This window comes from Cephus cinctus, unplaced genomic scaffold (genome assembly GCF_000341935.2).
Source record: "Cephus cinctus unplaced genomic scaffold, Ccin1 Ccin1_scaffold0709, whole genome shotgun sequence".
Lineage (NCBI taxonomy): Eukaryota > Metazoa > Arthropoda > Insecta > Hymenoptera > Cephidae > Cephus > Cephus cinctus.
In genome coordinates, this window is record NW_014333329.1 from 1,435,084 (window position 1) to 1,448,102 (window position 13,019).

General features: G+C 42.7%; 1 protein-coding gene across 8 annotated transcripts in view; it reads left to right on the forward strand.

The window, feature by feature from the left end:
- The window catches only part of LOC107270224 (homeotic protein antennapedia), a 109,592-nt gene that overhangs the window by 71,171 nt on the left and 25,402 nt on the right, over positions 1–13,019 (forward strand). For 2 of the 8 annotated variants that reach the window (XM_025087619.1, XM_015745040.2), the window contains exon 1: positions 3,431–4,476. The exons of 5 other annotated variants lie outside the window; for them this stretch is intronic. The gene's annotated coding sequence lies outside the window, so the exon portion shown is untranslated. Of the gene's footprint in view, positions 1–3,430; positions 4,477–13,019 lie in introns of those variants that run through there. One more of the 8 variants, XM_015745044.2, reaches the window with a different exon arrangement.

Here is a 13,019-nt window from a genome sequence, read left to right on the forward strand (position 1 = left end):
AAATGGGACACTGAACAATGCCTAGTGTTACCATATCTAATACGTATCATTTTAAAATGTTGAAATTTAACCTAGGAATTCAACCCACCGAGAAAACGATCAAGTACAATATTTTCACAAACACCCACAGAACGTTTCGTTCGACCAACCTGTTTTAACTTTACTATACTGCATCGCGATACTGTATATCTATCGGGTACCAGTGTAACCAGTTAAATACATTATATCCAGTTCCAATTGCAACCAATAAAATCTTCGTTGACCGTAAAGGTCCAATGCTGCATTATACGCGTTATTAAGCACGGGTTTTATATGGAACGTGTGAAGCCGGCTTAAGCTCTTTCTTAACGCTTTGAAATGAGATCAGAAAGCAAGGGGTCTACACCACCCGGTCTGATCTCATACGTTTTCCATCAGTGTTCTCTATGGCAACCTTCTGCTACCACCTAAGGTAAGTTTACACGTTGTTGGCCGTAGCCGACGGCATTTTGTATCTCACGATGGTACTGCTATGGATCGGCTAGCTGGTTGGTTGGTTATGCTAATGATTTACACATACTAAGAGGAGGACGTAGGACAAGTATACATAGGGGGAGCACAATACGGTACCGATTTATTATTGTAACAGTCAGCCGCGTGACGTCACGGTACATTAAGCTCACTGATGTCTCAATCAGCTGTAGTGACATGATCGCGATCTCAATTTCGATAAGAAATTTTTGGAAGTAATATTTGAGAAAAATTATACATTGGCTGAGGGTCATGGGATTTTTGTATATTTTTTTTTTATTTTTGTCCTTTTATACCTTTTGTCAAGATCGAGATTCACAATATGTTTTTCGTTCGTTCTCATTCTCTTGACTCACTTGACTCCCTGCTACGTGGCTAGTATCGTTAGTACAGTCAATTTGACCGGGAAGCAGTCGTTAAGAAATACTTAGATGATTGCGGTCCGTGAGAGAATCAGCGTAATAAGTGGCCCTTGGGGAGTAGTAAGGAGACTGCCGGGGTCCTCTCTAATATTTACGAGCGCCATCGCAGACGGCGGAGGGTCGAGATTTTCGCGCGGATTACCCCGTAGACCCTTTGGTTTCTATGGTAAGTCTTTTATATATTTTTTTGGAACTGGACTTTAATCCGTTTTTCCACTGTACATACGTCAGCCGAATGATGACGTCAGAGTATCTTTATCCATGTCTCAGATCATTCCCATAATAGGTAATCGGTGTACCGTGGTATACCTATACCTGCTGTTTACTCGTTGAACTTTACAGCACAGCCTCTCATTCTCGCGTTCTCAAAATGGTGCGAAGGTCGATCCCAGGAACATGATTCCAATCGCTTTGGTATTTTCATTGAGCGTGGGTGTTTTCGATATCATTCCCACGGATCTATCCACGTAGACTTCATAGGATTTAGGTATTCGTTAACACTGGGTATAGGAGTAAAATGAAAATAATAATTTTTACATGACTCTTGTTACGGCCCTGGGAACAGGTGGGCCGGTTTCTCTGAAGTAATTTCGCTAACGTAAGTGAAGTTTCATTTTGATCGGTTCACTGGGTGGATCAAATCGATCAGAACGATCGGGAAAAATTTGTAACGTACCTACGTCTGGCGCAAGGGCTGCCAGACAGGCAGTCAGGCAAGCAGGCAAACCGATCGGTTGGTCGGTCAGCAGGCAGGATATCATCTACCGCTCCTTCGTTCCTTTCATAGGAGGGGGCGGCTATAGGGCAGCATATAATTATCAGGACCGTAATGGCGGTCATAAATCATAGGCGCTTCTCTCCCTCGGCCTTTCGTTCTTTCTTTCCCGACGGTGCCGCGGGTCAGCCCATGGACGAGAATGAATACGGATGAGAAATCGAGCGACTGGATTGGATAGAGTCATCACTTTCAGCATGGGCAAGCGCTACGAATGGTTGGCAGGAAAGGCTCAGCCCATTTTCTATCACCCTGCGAGGAAAAAATACGGTTTCGTATATGTATACCCCTAAAAGATCGGGGCTGTCGTTCCCGAAGAAGAGAGGAATGTTGGAGTTGATACGAAGTCATGAGAAACTCGTGTTGGAAATTCGTTTTATAATCACGATTCATTAAAGCGTTATTGATACGGCTTGACGTAATATTTAATTACTTATTATGATTATTTAAGATAACTCAAACTTTCTATTGGCATAGACAGTGTGGGAGTAATATAATTGTTTGACGTAATTTTTATTATGTCATAAATGTTGTAGTATCAGATACTAAGGATTACATGCGACAGTTGGTATGCATGATTGGTATCGTTCAATTATCTCCGTATTATAATTTAATTGTCTAAGTGCCAATATCAGATACTTCCTCGATCATAAAATCTGCCCAGGAAGGAAATCCCCTATTGTATAGTTTCGCCCAGGCAAAACAAAGCTCCGAGCCCTGTCCAATAATTCAAAGCTCAATACAGTATACACGCACGTCCGTATCCCGTCTTCCGCCGCGTCTATCGCACAGCCGCCATTACGTCCGGTTTCAGGTTTTGACTCACCAAACACAAGAAACTGACCAACTGACGTTCTCTCGTCACTTCCAACGGGGGTAGCAATAGCAGTACCACCCACGTCCCTGCCAAATACTATGAAAAGAGGAGCAGGAGAAATTCCCATCGGAGCCCAAGGGAGGAAGCGAGCGAGTGAGAAACGTGTCAGCAGCATCAGAATGAGCGAAAGGGACAGTATAGGGTGGCGGGTGGCGGGGGGTACATCCGGGAAAAGGACCTCCGAAAAAGAGAGAAGGAAAGACTGACAGGGCGGGGTGGGCAGTGGGCAACGGGGAGGAAGAATTATGATCCAAGGCAGTGGTGAAAACGCAGAGGGACCACTCACTCTCCGGGAGCTGCGGAGAGTTTCGTTACACCCGCGCTTCATCCCGGACGAGCTGTAGGGGTTGGCCGAGGATTTCAAGGCAGCCCCAGGGGGTGGGGCAGGAGGAAGAGCGGTGCCGAGCGAGAGCTAGGAAAGCGGCAGGAGGGGTTCGGCGGTGTCGGTTGGTATCGGAGGGGTTGAGGTAGGGTGCGCTGACAGCTCGACGCTCTCGTCCGTTTCCAACGGGAGGATACGCTTCTCTGCACGCATTCACGGTAGTCACGCACACGCGAAAACCCACTGCGCGTAACGCACTCTCACTCGTTTACGCTTTGCTAGCTCTCTCTCTCTGTATTGGTACATACAGACTCTCTCTCTTTCCCTGTCTCTCCTTCGATTCTCTCTATACGTACAGTAGTCCCACCTCGTCCCTCTTGCGCTTTCCTATACACTCTCGACTGGCTCTCCCTCTCTTTTGACTCTTGCTCGCTCGCTCCACTCTCTCTCTCTCTCTCTCTTTCTCACGCTCTCCCAGACTCTCCCTCTTCCTTTCCCGCGTGTAGTAGTCGTCATATTGTGTAGCTTCGTTTCTGTCTGCACTCGCCGAGTTGGAAGGCCCCTGACATACAGTCGAGCAGGCCGCGTCGAACGGACGTCGCGGACGCGCCTTTTTTTGACGTTTTCATGCCTACGACACGACGATCGCGCAGTCCGTCGCAGCGCCCGTGCAAAAAGTCACTCGAGTCGCATGACTACAACGAGTCTCTCGGGTATGGGATATTGATGTGTCGTTACGTTGGAAACTCGCACCAGTTTGCGCGACACCTGTGGACACGTGTGTTTGATGCTTCGCTCGCGGCTGTTTCGTTCGGTTTATTTTGTTTTCTTCTCACGCTTTATCGAACGTCGACTGTCTGACTCTATGGATTCTTTCGACGGTGCGTCGATGACGTAGTTTTTTTTTTAAACCCGTGTGATTATTTTTCTATGGTACTTCAGTGATTTTTTTTTTTTTTTTTTTAAACAAATATCATGTGCTGCGTCGTTCTACCGGTTAGATAGTTGCGACAGCAGTCGACACGTGTGCTGTTTGCGGGAGTGCGTGCTGGACTTTTCGGGAGGACGATTCTTATCGCACGACGCGTTCCGGTCTTGATAAGCATCCTCGTGACAGCCGGTACCTGCTTCGTTTGCGCGACTTTCGACGCGGGAGTTAATACGAGATACGATATAAAAATTTGATCGAACTCTTTATACTTGCAGCTTTTCTTGTGTCTCGTGATGCCAGTCGTGTTTCCAATACACACACGTCGGGACAACGTTACGTCGGCTAATTGACACCTGTGTGTATAGAATTGGCATTGTTTGTACAGGCGCTTTGTGCGATCGACACGTTTACATTACGCTCACGTGCTCACGCTGTTATAATTGCCAGTTTCTCATGGTACTTATTGCCAAGACGTATATCATAGGTCTGTGTTGTTTATCTCGCAGTTTTTTATTCAGTGAAATCTTATTGACTTTCTTTTATTTCATCTTTTCTTGTGACAGTGACTTGGGTTTTTGCGAATCATGCACAATCGGACATTAACATACTTGCATGGATATCACGTATGGAGTGGCTGAGGTACGTACAATATATCGTTGGCAATTTGAAAAATTTTTTCTTTTTCAAAATTATTTCAATATGCGAAATACAATTTTGCGCGAATACTTAATGTACTACAATTCGATTAGAAAGTGAAACAATTTTTTTTTTTCTTAATCTGTACAGGTATCACACAAATTGTTCGAATCTCAAAGCATTCTGATCCTGTATTTCACCCTTGACAAATACTTCCGATTAGATAAAGCGGCAGGAACCTCCCAAGAAGATGACCTGTATTATCTCTTATCTCGAAAGCCTAATTAGCGGCAATCATCATCAAACAATTATTTGAACACCCACGTCCTGCACGCAACCACAGTAACCATAATAATCAATATATATATATATATATATATATATATATATATATATATATATATATATATAATAAATAACAATTTTATACATTCACTCGTAATGTCTAAAATATCAAAATGGGATACCGGTTTCTAACAGTTGTTTCCCAAGAAGCGGAATTTCGAGACAAATGTCCCGCTAAGTGCGACACCCCCGCATTATCTGGGATTAAGATCTTAAACGTAGTGGTTAGACGTTTTAGTGGACCTCCCCCTGGTACCCACGGGGGCGAGACTGAGGGTTAACTCGGAGCAGGGAATGGAGAAGCGGGAACCAGGTAGCCAAGGACAACGGGTCACTTCATTACCTGAAGATAACAGAGTTGTCTTGCATAATAATGCCCAGTGTTGTGCCCTTCCCATTTCTTCTACCCTTCACAGACATTCCCCTTAGGTTAAACGTGATCCCGTGGACCGTTCTTCGTTACCGGTTTTCCACGCTCTCCCAGAAAATACCATTCAGGTAGATCCTATCGAGTAACATATGTATTATGGTAGCAATTTCTGTATAATGACTAGATTATTTTGAAAAAAAAAAAAAAAAAAAAAAAAAAAAAAAAATAAAAAAAAAAATTAAATAACGAATTCATAAAAAAAATATGTACATAATGTTAACTAACAAAATTGATAACCTCGATCGTTTCGTAACTTCGTTAACCCATAGTTATATACCGTGCGTGCAATTTGCCGGTAGCTCGTTTAAATGCTACCATAAAGAGAGTCCGATAATTCGGTCGACCAGTTTGAAAGCAGTCCTGATAACGGGAAAAGAAAGTGACAACGTTCACTCTTGAACTCGTTAAAGAGCGTCGAGGGGCGAAGAGCGGAGTTCGTAATCTTACGGCAAATTAGTACGTATACATAACCTCAAAGACTAGGGACTTTAGATTGCAAATATGAGTGCTATTCCGTGTATATACAGTGTGACGTATGGACGTGCGCGCACCAAGGCGATTTCGCGTTATCGTAGTCAGCGACGATTCGTTAGCTCGTAAATAACGGAAATATCATCGATACGCGTATATCTACGTGGCTTGGCTGTTCGGCCGGTAGACATTTTTTATTTATGTCTATATCGATGCACACGGGTACATACGATCGGCCATTTTCGAAAAGCCTATTGCGGAGAGTAGCGGAAACCACCCGTTATACTTTCGACAAGCTCTAAACCCCTCTTGCTGTGTCTTCCGGTTCGCTTTGCGAAACCTTTCTGACGCGAGTCACCCCTAACGGGTAAGTGTACCGACTCACGGACGAACTCGGGGTTGATTCGAGGCTTCGGGGGGGCACCGCGACGCCGGCGAAGACGCTTCGCTGCGCTTCTGATTTACTGGAGCTACAGGGAGAAGGCCAAGCATTTGGGGTGGCTATACAGAGAAATGAGGAGGAGCCTCCCTCTCGTATACGGAGAGACAGGGGTAGATCCGGATGAACACGTACATAGAATATTATAAGGAACAAAGACACGGGGGTGGTTCGCTTGCTGCTTCGCTGGTATACAGCAGTCCTGAGTTACCGGACGGACCGGGTGGAGCCCGGGAATAAGGCTTTACAGGCTGAAGTTACAGCTGAGACGTCCAGTAATCACAAAGACACACGCGTGAGTACTTTGACTAAAATCAATTGAAGCAATGACTTTGTGGTGCCTGTTTTGAAAAATTAACCCCCTGTATACCTTAGATCGATTATACGCTAGGTATAATTTTATTTTTACAATTTCAGAGGTCAGCCGAAGGTTTCTTTTAGAAGTCCATTTTTTTTCTATTTAGACGGAAGCGGAAGTTGGTCTTTTATTTTAATCTGGCTCATGTGCCAAGGGTCTCGCGAAGGGCCACCTACGATCGTGTTGGGATTAGCAGTGGAATCCTATACGTAAACACATAAATAAGATCCCAGGGTGCAGTTCACATGGAGTCACTCTATGTGTATACAGTCAATGGGATATAGCCGGCCGGTCAAGTCTGTCCTGAACGATGTTGAACCAACGTTTTATCCACGTATTACAGTGTTTACTCTGTGCCGCTATATCCCCTTTGCGATTTATTTTCGTCATTTCCTCCGGACTCCCTTATACGCGGTAGCACCAGCGGTTTTCCTTGGAATATTTCCCGCTACTTAAACGACAAGCATGTTTCGTAAGCACTAGGAACAACGTTGCATGCAAATTGGATAAATACTTTTTACTACTATCAAGATCCTACTTTTCATTGGCCAACTTGAATGCAAAAACAGAAAACATATTTCTTTCCGAGAAAAACATATTTTACATATTCGCAACGCTCGAATGCTGAATTTCATAAGAGCTCATGGAACTCATATTTTTTCATAACTCTCTCTCGGTACGGCAGTATTTAATTTATTAATATCGATATAAATATTGGCGTGGTACGGTCGTATCGAACTATTGAGAATTCGTTCAATCGCCTGGCAATGATTCGTAATCGATACGCTGACGAATTGTCGCCCGTGAAATTAGTATTCGTCGAACCGAGGAAGGCGCCATTGTCGTGTCAGATCGTTGCGGTTATCATTGGAAACTCAAAGTTTTTAGCGAAGCGTTCCAGGGATCGTTTTGATGTTCTGTATAGGGAACCGTAGGGTGTGTTTTCAATTGCGATAAATCACGCGTCGCGTCGCGCCAACTATAACGGGATAACCATGTGTGTATCAATATGTGGATGAGGCTGGAGCGAAAGAGGACTAAAGGGAGTCCATGTATCTATGGTATGTGATGCTGCGGCATGAATGGAACGCTTTTGTCGTGACTGCCTTATATAGATGCGCGCGGTTAGTAGAAATATTTATTGCCGATTGAACGGTTATCGGTTCTGTATATGGTTGACCATAGTGGAAATCCCTGCGAATTGTTGTACGCGTTTGGCACGCTTTACACACCTTTTCTCACACCCCTTGCGATCTGATTGAAATAAATCATTCTTCATGGAGCTTATTAAATTTTGTTACATAAATTATAATATTATCCTGTGTGTTAATTCATAACGAAAAAATCGGCATGTCACTGATTAATTCGCTGATAACTTTTAATCCACGTGTATCCAATGGAGATTTACGGTTCTCTAATTAATTCTTGAAATTGCTCGTTTCTTGCATTTTTTTTCATTTAGAAACCCTCTACGTTCGGATACACAGACGAGTCTTACTTTAGCCAAGGGCGATACCCAGTCGAAGAGTATCTTTCGTTAAAGTGAAATCAAATGGAGCGCAGAGTAATTTTTCAATTTGCCCAGTTTGGCCCTCGACTTTTTCTCCCTGATTTAATTAAGCACGAATAACCTTCGGAGATGGCGCACACCCTTAATGAAACTTTTGGTATTAGCCGGTGGGTAGCCATGGCAGCAGTGTCGGTAGGCAGAGGCTCTGGCTTCGATTCTGTTATACCTATATAGGTAATCTCGTTTCGACTACGAAACCAAAGCCAAAGCAGAAGCAGAGGGTGGGTCTGTCTCCCTTTGTTCGTTCAGCCCCCTATACCTCTGGCAGGCCTGGGTATCCTCCCCTTCGGGGACGCTCAGCGTCGCGACGCCTCCCTCTCCTACGGTAGCATCGAGCCGCGGCCTTTGTGCTCTTGTCAACTTGTCAAACTATCCCTGCCGCGGCTTCTGCTTGGATCCAATACCAGGACCGAAGCCCCAGCTTGCTCCGGCCATCCCTCGATCCTCAATCCCCCAACCCCTGGGTACGGAATTCTCTCTGCCCCTTTGCAAAGCAGAAAGAGGGAGACTGTGCGTGCGTGTGCGCGAGCGAGAAAGAGGGAGATAGGGAAAGGGCCATTGGAAAAAAAAAGAGGGGACGTTTGTGGGGAGAGACGCCCCTGGCCGAGTCAGAGTTGCCGGAGTAGTTGGAGTAGCCGAAAAGCAGCTGTCACGAGGGATCTTTTTCTTCTTTTTTATATTTCTTAGTTTTTTTTTTCTCTCTTTTCATTAACCATCAACAGTATTCATCTCGTACGTTACTAAAATTCTCCCTGTAACGGATTCACGTTTCGTACCTTATATACGGGCCTAAGCAAATAGGTCTAATTTTGTGTACCTGTTTCCTATGGGTTGAACTTACCAAGGGATGAATCCCATCTGTGCGAGACCAAAGAACCATGTATACCTATATTATGCCCGGCTAACGATTAGTCTCTTTAATTCTCTGGCACGTACAATTATATCTAATGTACATATAAGAGGAATTTCAGAGCAATGTCTCAACGAAGTATGATCCAAATAACAGTAATAAACGTAACCATCCGTATGAGTTCGATGACCATAAATTATATAATTTTTTAATCTTAAATTTTTTTAATACCCCATGCAATTTCATCTAATTAGTTTCATTACGTAAGACCCACGTAGATTACGTAGTAATCTCCCACAATTCTCAAGCTCCAATAAACCGTCTGACTCTTAGACCATACTTATCCCTCGTCTATTTACATCGTCTACCCTCTTAAGGTCTACAGTGGCACGTATAATCTCTTAATAGACTAATTTTTCTAAGGCGCTACAGTTTACGCTATATGTCGCCTTTACGTGGGTATAGATATATATAAGCATACTTATGTCGTCCTCCATCGTCTATGACTATATATTTTTACAGCAGCACCCGCACGGCCATTCTAAACGGTTCCCCTCTTCTAAACGGATATTTCCATGATTATCATGGCTTGATATCTATAGGTGACCTCTTTCAGCGTCACTTTACCAATTTCCTTTAAAGTACATCCCGTATAAGACGAATTCCTAGTTATTTTACTTAAAAATGTCTTTTGTAAATTTTAGTCACGATATAAAAAACGACTAGGTGGCATTCATTGTGTGTTTTAATGGATGGCTGTCGTATGACTGTAGGATTACGAAAGTCGCAGATCTGCTAATGAAGATTTAATTAGACACTGGGTAGCGTCTAGGTCGTCGTTAACGCCCGAACGGTTTTCATTCGAGGCGACATTTACTATGTCCGGCGCTCGAAATAAATTCGTCGCGGGCAATTATTCGAAAGTTATAGCGAGAGGATGGCTCCTCGGAATTTCTCGGCCACCCTGTATAACATCTCAGTGGGTTGGCGTATCGCAGGAGACATACGGTGGGCGAAACTACGGAGTGAGTTTGTGTTTCATTCTGAACGAACCAGCGAGTCTACCGGGTTGATTTACGGGGTGGCGTCAAAACTTTGCACTCCAGTGTCGCTTGTGCCGTCCCTGGGACCACAGCTACGGAATGAAGGCTGTTCGTAATTTTGGAACTGTACCCTATGCGTATATACGTTTATATAATGTATTTATATTATTTCATACAGCAGCTACCAATGTTTTCACTTAGTCTAAGGTGCAATTTTAATTCGTGAGTTTTACTTAACACGTATTTTAATGTAACCCGTTTCAGCCCTTTAATCAAATTTGAATTTATGTAAATTTACTTTTTTTTCGAACGCAGTACAAAATCTTTGATACGTGTTCAAAATAATATTTGGAGAATTAATTTTAATGGAAATTGTGTTTACCTTATGATTATTTTCTCGCTAATTTAACAAACTTTAATCTCGAGTCCAAATGTAATCAGGTATTAATTGTGCACAGGTAGTTTCGTACAATAATTCCAGACTCGTCAGTTAGACACATATGTGTAAATTATAAATTATCCATATACACCTTCTCGTTTGTTCATCCCTCTGGAAAGTGACTAGGTGTTGGAATAACCGGTGCGAATCATAAATCATAATTACCTGCTTCAAAGTACGGAACCAGTAGATCCAAGCAAACGAGGTAAAGCTAATTCGATCTAGAAGAAAATATCGCCGAGTCGTTACGCATCGTTAATTCAAATCTCCCGCGCCACCGTTTCGTCTCGAATAAATCAGAATAAAATTAACGATACAGGATTCGTGCTACAGAAATTAGCAAACTTCTAAACTATATCCGAAATTCCATTACCCAGTATTAATATCATGTCTGATCTATAGACTCTATTGGAATTTCATCATGCTTATTTTTAACCTTTTTTTTTTAATTTTTATTACTATATTTCACAACGACACACATGGGGCGATGAGATCAGACTCTGTCGTGATGCAAGGACTATCCTTCTGACATACGGAAAACCAAGGACACTATAAATTTCCCACGCAAAATTATTTCTCAGGATTCAGCAAATAATTTAAGAAGCCGTCGCCATTGAAATTTTTATTAACCAGCTGTCACCTTCTACGTAATAAACTTAAATCTTCTCGTCCATCATCCAACGCATTCTTACGTAACAATAAAAAAAAGCTGTAACGAAGTTAATACCTCGCATCTGGTCTGCCCAGTAGCTTTTGATGGCCGAAGATAATAATAAGGACGTGCCAACTGCCCTTGATACGTGTAACGTTAAAAATATATCCCGCACGCGCTCTACATGTTCCCTATACTGAAAACGAGTATATATATATATATATATATATATATCTCCACCATAAACATACCTATGCGGGAGCATTAAATTCCCCAGTGTTAAGGTCTGGGAACTTACGCGAAGATTACCCTTATAACGTTATTATACTATTAATACTATGTAGGTCTTATGTATTATATACATATATAGCATAAACAAGTTATCCTCTCATGGTAGCTCATTCAATCTAACTATTTCGCGTATCCATAATCGTGACGATTGCCGTTGGGAAATACGTGCGTTTATGTATTTTCAAGAACGTCATAAGAACCTATATACATTGACTTTAAATTTCCCTGGGATTATTAATGCTATCTATTCTGTACGTTTCACATGTCCCGTCGAACATATCGCGTTTAATATAGTAAGTCGATCGCGTATAATACGCAGCTGCTAGTCACGTGGTGTATATGAAAGCTCAGTTTTCCAAAAAAATTCCACAGTCATCGTGTGGAGCTATCGCAGTGTGGAACTCGTGACACTTTGAGAAACACTTGAGCCAATCGATATGAGAAATAATTTGCGTTCTTGTGAGTCGAAAAATTTGAAATCAAAATATATTAATACACATATACATGGTCATATGTAAAATTCGTAGTTGAGTTATGGAGGACAAGAAGTCCCGGATTGTAAACGTTCAATTTTATATTCAGAACACTCCGCGAGGATTCTTGTATTTTTTTCTTTTCGAAAATTTTTTAATATTTATACAGCCGTTTTTTTTTTGGAATTCTTTATAATCCCGAACTAGTCGTTCATGCGACATCAAAAGGTATCACGTGCCGCTTCACTCCGTGTTAACCCGTTATCCAAGGATTTCCTGTCCTCGAGGTCGCTTCAAACGATCCCATTCAAGAGAACGTTCGCGGCGTCGCGACGCCATGTGAAACGTAGACGCTGGATCTCATCGTGAAACTTTTACGACTCTGCTTTCTGCCGAAACACGACGAGATCCGACTGACAATTTTGGTTCACCTCGAGTTTCAGTTTTACGGCCCGAACCCTCGACCTTCCACAAACGAGAGAAAGCGGCGGCCGTATAGACGCTATTCGCGTGCGGTAGACCCATTCCAAAGAGAACGTGAGCACGGGGAAGAGACGAGGGGGAAAAAAAAGGTTCTTCGAAAAAATGTGAAAGTTTCAGTCCCGTTAGAAAACCGAGTCCCTGTAGCTTTCTGGAAAAAAAAATTTCTCGTACAAGGTGTCTGACTCCCTGGAGTGCGAGTCACGCAAAATTCGTACAATCCAAACGGACCTGTCCGAGTGTCTATAGATGTACTAGGGAATTTTACAGGTTTTCAAATTTTAAATTTTATTTTTTTTACATTTTTTTTTTATATCCCAATACACACGAGTGCACCCGGATCTTCCTGACTTACCATAGTGTATACGGTTTTTATAATGCATCGATGATCGTTTCCTATTTTTGTATTTTCCCAAGTGGTCCAGAAACACACGGAAGATAGAATGATGGGATTCGCTGGTTAAAATGAATGAATCGGTACCGCGGGGAATCACTCGTGTTTATTTGGCCTGTCGGCTCTTCGAAAGCCCTCGTAGTAACAAACGTTCTATCGCTATACGAAAACCCGAACGAATATAGGTTAGGGAGGCAATATTGAGTTCTTGCGCGCGACTTGAGATGTATCCATGTTAAATCCAACGTTTAAAAGGGGGAGCGAATGAGAAATGGCAGCGCCCTCGGGGAATTCCATTTCGAAATCCTCGA